Here is a 7,938-nt window from a genome sequence, read left to right on the forward strand (position 1 = left end):
GGCATCCCGATCGAAGGGATGCCGGGCGCCGCGAGCGGACAGCCCTTTTAGGTTTAGGGCTCCCGGGGGGACTTAGGGTTAGGCACTACCCTGGGAGGTTAGGGTTAGGCTAGGGGGAGGGAGGGTTAGGCACCCCCGGGGGGAGGTTAGGGTTAGGCACCCCCCCGGGGGACTTAGGTTTAGGCAGCGGGGAAGGGGGGGTTAGGTTTAGGCACTTAGAGGGAGGATTAGGGTTAGGCACTTGGGGGGAGGTTAGGGTTGGGCACCCCTAAGGGAGGGTTAGGGTTAGGGGGGTAGGTTATTTCATACTTACCTGGGGACGATCGGGATTTCCAGCATTGTCGGGCTGCTGCTGCCAGGATCTGTCCCTCTGTCGGCCAGCAGTATTACATACCGATTCCCTGTATGCAGTCTCCTACGCACCCAGTCTGAGACAATGGGGTAGATATAATAATGCTTCTAAAAATGAAAAGTTGTGGTGTCCATATCAACTAATCAAATTCTGTCCAGGGGCGCAGAGAGGGGGGGATCAGGTACTAATTACCTGAGCCTGGGCTTGTTGGAGGGGCCCAGGTCTGATGCTGCACCCCCACCCTTACCTGCCAGCTGCTGTGTGCTGGGCTGCAGTGGGAGCAGCAGCAGTCTCCTCTGCCTGTGGGGGTGGGTAGCAATCACACTGGTTGTGCCCCCCTGGATTTGCACTGGGCTGAGGGGTGCACAGTGCCCCCCTCCCTAGCACACACAGGCTGCAAATTGGCTGCTGTTTCTTGTATTTTTTCGAAGAGGCAATGGCCACCTCTCCCTCGATTAGGCCATGCCCCCTCTATATTAATGGGGCCCAGGCTGGCTGACTATGGCTCTGATTCTGTCTATTGTTTTCTATGATGCAATATAGTCTGATTTTGAAGCTTTAGTACAGTATAACTACCCCTATGTAGGGCTGGATTAAAGGGGGGGGCGACAGGGGCGGTCGTCCCTGGGCCCCCACACCTGAAGGTCCCACACAACTAGCCATCGGGGTTAAAGTGAACCGGAGGAGACGGAGACAGTTCCGCCTCCTCCGGTCAACCTAACCCCGGCACTGCACGGAGACACCATTGGCCAGGCGCCTGCTGAGATGGTAACCAGCGGGCGCCCTGCTCCCTCCTCGCAGCGGCAGCCAGAGCCGGAGGCTAGAGCTCACTCGTGAGCTCCAGCTTTCGGCTCACGCAGTGCACTATGGGAGAGACATTATGACGTCTGTCCCATAGTGTAGAGGAGCAGCCGAGCGGACCCGAAGGCAGCGGGAGCAAGGCATAAGGTAAGTTTGAGCTTTTTTTCTTTTTAGCTCAAGCGGCTTTTCTACTGAGGGCATTGCTCGGGGGGGCGGGCATTACTACTGGGGGCATTACTCGGGGTGGGCATTGTGAAGGTCATTACTACAGCGGGCATTACTTGGGGGGGCATTACTATAGGGGAATTACTACAAGGGGCATTACTATTGGGGGCACCATTTCTGGGGGCATTACTATTGGGGGCTCTACTTGAAGGCGGGGCATTGCTACTGGGGCACTACTACAGAGGGAACATTACTATTAGGGGCACTAATACAAGGGCACTACTACTGGGGGCATTTGTACAGAGGGTACTACCACAGGGGGCATTACTACTTGGGCCACTACCACAGGGGGCATGACTACTGGGGGCACAACTACAGAGGTATTACTGCTGAGGGCATTTATACAGGGGGCATAAGTACTAGGGCATTACTATTGGGCACACACAGGGGGCATGACTACTGGGGAACATTACTACTGGGAGCACAACTACAGGGGTAATTTATACAGGGGGCATTACTATTGGGGACACTACTACTGGGGGCATTACTACTGGGGGCACAACTAGTGGGAGTATTGCATAAGGGGCACTGCATAAGGGGCACCACTCCTGGGGGCACTACTACTGGGTACACTGTATAAAGGGCACCACTACTGTGGGCTCTGCATATGGGGCACTACCACTGTGGGCACTGACACTACTGGGGTCCCTATTGTGCATACCCCCAGTTTGTCACATTTAATAGGGGCCCCCACATGTTTGTTGCCCAGGGGCCCCCACAGACCTTAATCTGGTCCTGCCCCTATGACTCTAAACAGGACCTTACAAGTATAACAGGCAAAGGATACCTCTATATTTAGTTTTAATTAAATACATTTATAAATGTAACATTACAGAACAATTTTGACAGTGATCAATATAGTCATATTAATTGTCGTATAGTGTGATATACTGAATAAATATCAAAATGGAAGCACTTCAACTGCTGCACTACATCTGTGCTTCAGCTGAAGCTACAGTACAGTATATCGGGGTCTATTTACTAAGCAGTGATAGGAGACAGAGTGAAAAGTGATAAGAAAATGATAATGTGCCAGCCAATCAGCTCCCAACTGTCATCTCACAGGCTGTGTTTGAAAAATGACAGTTGGAAGCTGATTGGCTGGCACCTTATCACTTTCTTATCACTTTTCACTCTGTCTCCTAACACTGCTTAGTAAATAGACCCCATGTCTTGAACAATAAAGCTGCAACAGAAATCTGCCACTGTAATTGAGAGTGAGCAGCCTCCGGCAGTTTGTGCCTAATTGATCTGGCCCTGGGAAATAGAATATCAGTTTGCATAGAGTGCATGCACCTATAAATAAGGACAAAATCTAAAGACAGAATATTACCACTAACAATAAATAATACTAATTACATTAATCACTGAATCAAGATAATATTTGTATGAATTGCAGCTGATCTGCAGCTTTAAAAATCATATAACTGAACAGAAGATATAAACAGTATTCTTACAATACCTTAAACTTAAGAGATAAACACTATGACAATAATCTAATTAATAAACACACAAATAAGGTTAAAAGTTGATTGGTATAAGCAGTTAATAAAAAAAAAAAGTCCATATATAAGTTCCAATAGCTTTTAGGTATGAGAAAATGAATGAACACATAATAGCTGTGCTATTTCTCACTCACTACATTCTTGTCACCGTTCTGATGTCTAACATACCAATCTGCAGAATAACGGCATCTCTGATTATTAATATTATCATTGGCAGAGTGGCATCTGTTGTGGAACGCTCTATTGCACTTTCAGGTGGTAGAAACTTTCTGTGTACGAATGCCTTATGTTCCAAAAAGTGTTCCTCTCTATCTGATGTTGTACAGAACAAATTGGTGATTAGACTCCGATATAGAGGAATTGTGGGTGGGTCCAAAACAAAATGAAAGTATGGCGACGCCACCAACAAAAAGTCACTTCATATTTGTCTCTCATAATAGTCATTGACTAAAAATGGTCAAATAAAAAATAATAAGTAAAATAATGTACTAAATCCAGTACATCATATACATTGTACTCACTTGAATTCCTGTGAACAAGAGATCTTTGTGTGAATGAAGAGTATGTGTAGTGTGTGAACTGTCTGTGAGAGGGATGTAAAACATGCCATGCATCAGAGAGTGTGCCAGCTTTCGTAACCCAGGTAGGTCTCCAGGATTCTCCAGCAGGCCTCCGGGGCGGGATGTAGTTATGTGCACGGGGGCCGCGAGGCCGCCGATCAGGGGCAAGCAAAGAATCATGAATCTCATTTGGGATCCAGCACTATGCCATACTGTACATTAGAAACCATGTAATGCTTTACATATGCACTTACAGACTGCTGAGGAATAGGGATCATGTCGTTTTTTTAAATGTTCATTTATTTAACATTATAAAAATGTCCTTTCCTGATGATTGTCACCGTCAGCACTAATCTTTGCTCCAAGGTTTTAAACAAAGCTGCTGCAGGAATATCTGCGGTTGTATGAGAAGAACACTCTATTCCACAATTATTCTTACTCATATCTTCTCTCCCCTGTAATGTGGTCGCAGGCGTCATTAGGGCACATATGTAATACAAAACTTAGCATATTTTACACTAAAAACAAACCTGGCTCGTATCCGACTCTAAATAACCCACATTATGATGATCATATATTATATGTCATAACCTTTTATCTAAATATACTGTATATCTATAGCCATTTATCATGTGCATTTGTACTTCATCTGTATGTGCTTTTTATATTTGAAATACAAGTGAACAAAAATATATGATTACTAATTTAAGTCAAGAACGTTTCATGATTTTAACTTTAAATTTGACATACACTTTACATACACAGGAAAATAAAAACTGTAATTACCATTTACTGTAAATATTTACTCACCAGTGGTTAAAAAAATCAGATAAAAATCTTTGAAGTGTTTTAAATATATGCACAATATTTCATCCACCCGTAATCAGCGATCTAGAAATGAGCACTTATCCAAAACCACCAGAAGGTTCCCCTCTTCCTGAATTTCATTATTATCAGTGAGCTCCACCAAGATTAAAAGGTTAATAAGAAATATTATGTCATGATTAGAGGTACTTGTTTCCAGGGAAAGTGGAAGTTTTACACTTTATTGCAAATGTCATTTACGGTATTTCCTCATTCAAAAAAAATATATATTTAAACTGATGGAAGATATTGTTTGAATCATAGATCGCCTCAAGCACTCAATGATGAAGACTCATCTGTGTCTCATTGTCATAGCACTGCAGTGCAGAGCCTGCTCTGGCCATCCCATTCCTACATGCACAGTTGTACAAAATGTTATACACTTGCTTTCGCACCTAAATGTTTCATTTGTGGTAATATTTCTTTTCTCCCATATTTTTTTACTTAACCATATTTCTATATGTACAAATAGTAAATATATGTTTCCTAACCAATGTTATATATTTTGTAAATATATATAGTAAATTAGTTCATATGATATTTTGTTGCTTATAAAGATTTCTTTTACATTTTTTGTTGTTTCAGAAGACAGATTTTCATATACCCGTTGAAGTATCTGTAAGTAAAACAAGAACAACCCAGTTTATAATAGGCACAGTTTCTCTTGCTATATCTGTTTTTAAACAGCGGTATTTGCCTAATTACTGTTTTTATGATGCTGTCTAATTTAGTGAAAATATAAAATGGTGATGTCATATAGATTAGTACTGTATAATTAACAAATAAGCATTTAACACCTCTTTGTGTATGTATTGTTTGCCTAACACACTATGTTCTAATACAATACAGTTTTTCTGCCTAATACTGCCATGTGAGTGAGCACTTGTTCCAAATGCTCTCATGATTTTGTTGAATTTACTTGTATCTGAACAATACAATGCTAAACTTACCCTAGTTTGACCCTTGGAGGTCTTTGTGAGAAGTTCCCCCCTTAATCTCAGGTCTAAGGATACGCCTCTTCTGAGGTGTACTGGTTTTATGTTTTGTTAATGTTTTATAGCTAACATTAGCTTTGTGTTTGGAAGAACCACGAAGTACACCTGAATGCTGAATAATAAATTAGTGGATAATGTAATAGGTTGTAGACCTTTTTGCATGTGTTGTATGAGTAGTACTAATACTAGTAAAACACATGATATTAGTTATAGCGCATAGGTATGAGGCCTAAGGCCTAAGTCTGTCAGATCAATTATATACTTTATCTAATAGTAGCTTGTTTGACAGCTGCTTATAGATACAGATTTTACAGATTATATATGAGCTCTAGTACAAAGATGAGCTATTAGACCGTGTACATACCCTTGTATTTTAGTATGTATGTAAATAAAATAATAATTAATATTAAAAACTCATCTCCAGGGTGTCAGATCTAAGCTGCACATTGTATGCAACACTAATACATTCTATTCACTGAAAAAACATATAAATATCATGCTGAATAAAGGCTCACCTGTCCTGGGCCAATTTCTGCAAACTTTAAAATAAACCATTAATAAATATTGTGATGTAATCTACTGTATATAAATTGTATGCACTTCGTTTATCATGTTTTGGTAATATCAATAATTCTGATACTATCAACATCAACTATATCTGTGATCAATTAAATACACTAATTTTATAACTAATTATGAACTGTTATTAGCTTTATAATGTTCTATATATTAATGTCAATCACCTAAAAATGTATATATAATTTAGTTATTTCATGAACTTGACAAGTCTACTTTACAATGTCATAATATATATATATATATATATATATAAATATAAATATATATATATATGTGTGTATATATACTGTATATATATATATATATATATATATATATATATACATGTACATGTATATCACATATAAATAAATAATTATAATGCTTAGTTATTCAATGACTTGACAATTGTACTTTATAATGTTCTCTATATATCAATGTTTATCACCTATAACTATGACGTGACAATTTTGTTTTCTTTTAAGAATGAACAATGTGCAGAAGTTTACCATAATGGGCTAATAAAGCTGAAAAACAAGACATCTGGAGTAGAACCACTAACAAGAACCTTTGAAAGCTTAATGATAACTTTACAAAATAATGGGGTAAGTTAATTTTAATAGGCATTATTGGTATTAAGTTTGCATCACCTGTGTAAGACATACAGTACTTTACTCACTTCCAGTAATTTTAGAAAAGTTAGATGGGGTTTAATGCAATGATTTGTGTTGTCGAATGCACAGTGACATTGCTTACATAAGCCCCACCAGCCTCTATAAAACAAATTATATAAATAAACTGCACTGGTGCACCTCTAATCAGCCAGTGCTGTAAAGACATGTTTATTAACCACCTAACTAACGTGGATGCATGGGATGCAAACACAGCAAACTGTGCTTTAGCTGACAAGGTGCGACCGCACCGCCCCGCTGCGTTTTTGAAGAGGAAATCCGTTCTACACATGTTCAGAAAGGATCTTCTCTAACTTCCTAACCTCACCTGAGGACTCGGCAATTTCTGACCGGTATGGCCGGAAAATACAATCAGTTAAGTGGTTAAAAAACTAGTTCATATTAAGTTACAGTATCATAGAATTCCACAAGTAAGAACAAGTAAAAAAGTGGTATTCTATTAATTGCTTACCTGCAGCTCCTACAGAGACAGTGATGTGTTGTTTTTTCTTAAGGAGCCTACACACTTAGCGATATTTTACATGATTTGCCAGATTCCGACGCATCGTGACGACAAATCGTCCCCAAAGGTCGTACATCGCATCTTCAGATCTGCCATGCTGTAGGGCAGATATGCCATTTTGGGACATGATGCACTGGAAAAAGTTAAAGATGCACGATAGATCGTTTGTCACATTGGACGGCTTTTACACCAAATTGTGTGCAGGACTACCGGGAAACTGCTGGGGAGAGTTCAAGGGAAATTGGACACGATGTCTGATCGTGAGCACATCGCCAAGTGTGTAGGCACCTTTAGAGAGAATGGCAAGCTACTGTGTGCCAGGAGCAGTCCCTGTATAAAGGGATTTCCAAGTTTCAGATGCACTCCACAGTGCTGTACATCCAGGCCAATATCTCTAGCTCTCTTTGATTTGCCTGGCGGTGGGACCAGGAGCTGCAGTAGGACCGGCCTCTCTGCAGCATAGCAGTAGCTGTTGATCCTGGCTGTACTGTTTCCAGTCTCTCTGCAGCATGATAGTGTCTGTTGGATCCTGACTGCACAGTTTTAAAGGTCTCTCTGTAGCACAGCAGTGGTATATAAATTCCTGGATCTTGAGCCAGTTGGGTCTGCGCATAAGTAGCAGACTTCTCTGGATACAGTGAGTAGAGAAGCGGGCAGCAGCAGCAGCAACGCGTTTTGTTCATTCTGTGAACTTTTTCAAGCTGTATCAGCTTTCTATGATATTGTAACTTAATATGAACTCGTTTTTTAATAAACATACATGTCTTTATAACACTGGCTGATTGTTTTAGAGGTGCACCAGCGCAGTTTATTTATATAATTTGTTTACTGTTTGTGGGCTTAGCAATACTCCTTTTTTAACTACAGCAGGTGAAGATCCTTTT

This window comes from Taudactylus pleione, unplaced genomic scaffold, assembly GCF_031769625.1.
Source record: "Taudactylus pleione unplaced genomic scaffold, aTauple2 ptg000099l, whole genome shotgun sequence".
Lineage (NCBI taxonomy): Eukaryota > Metazoa > Chordata > Amphibia > Anura > Myobatrachidae > Taudactylus > Taudactylus pleione.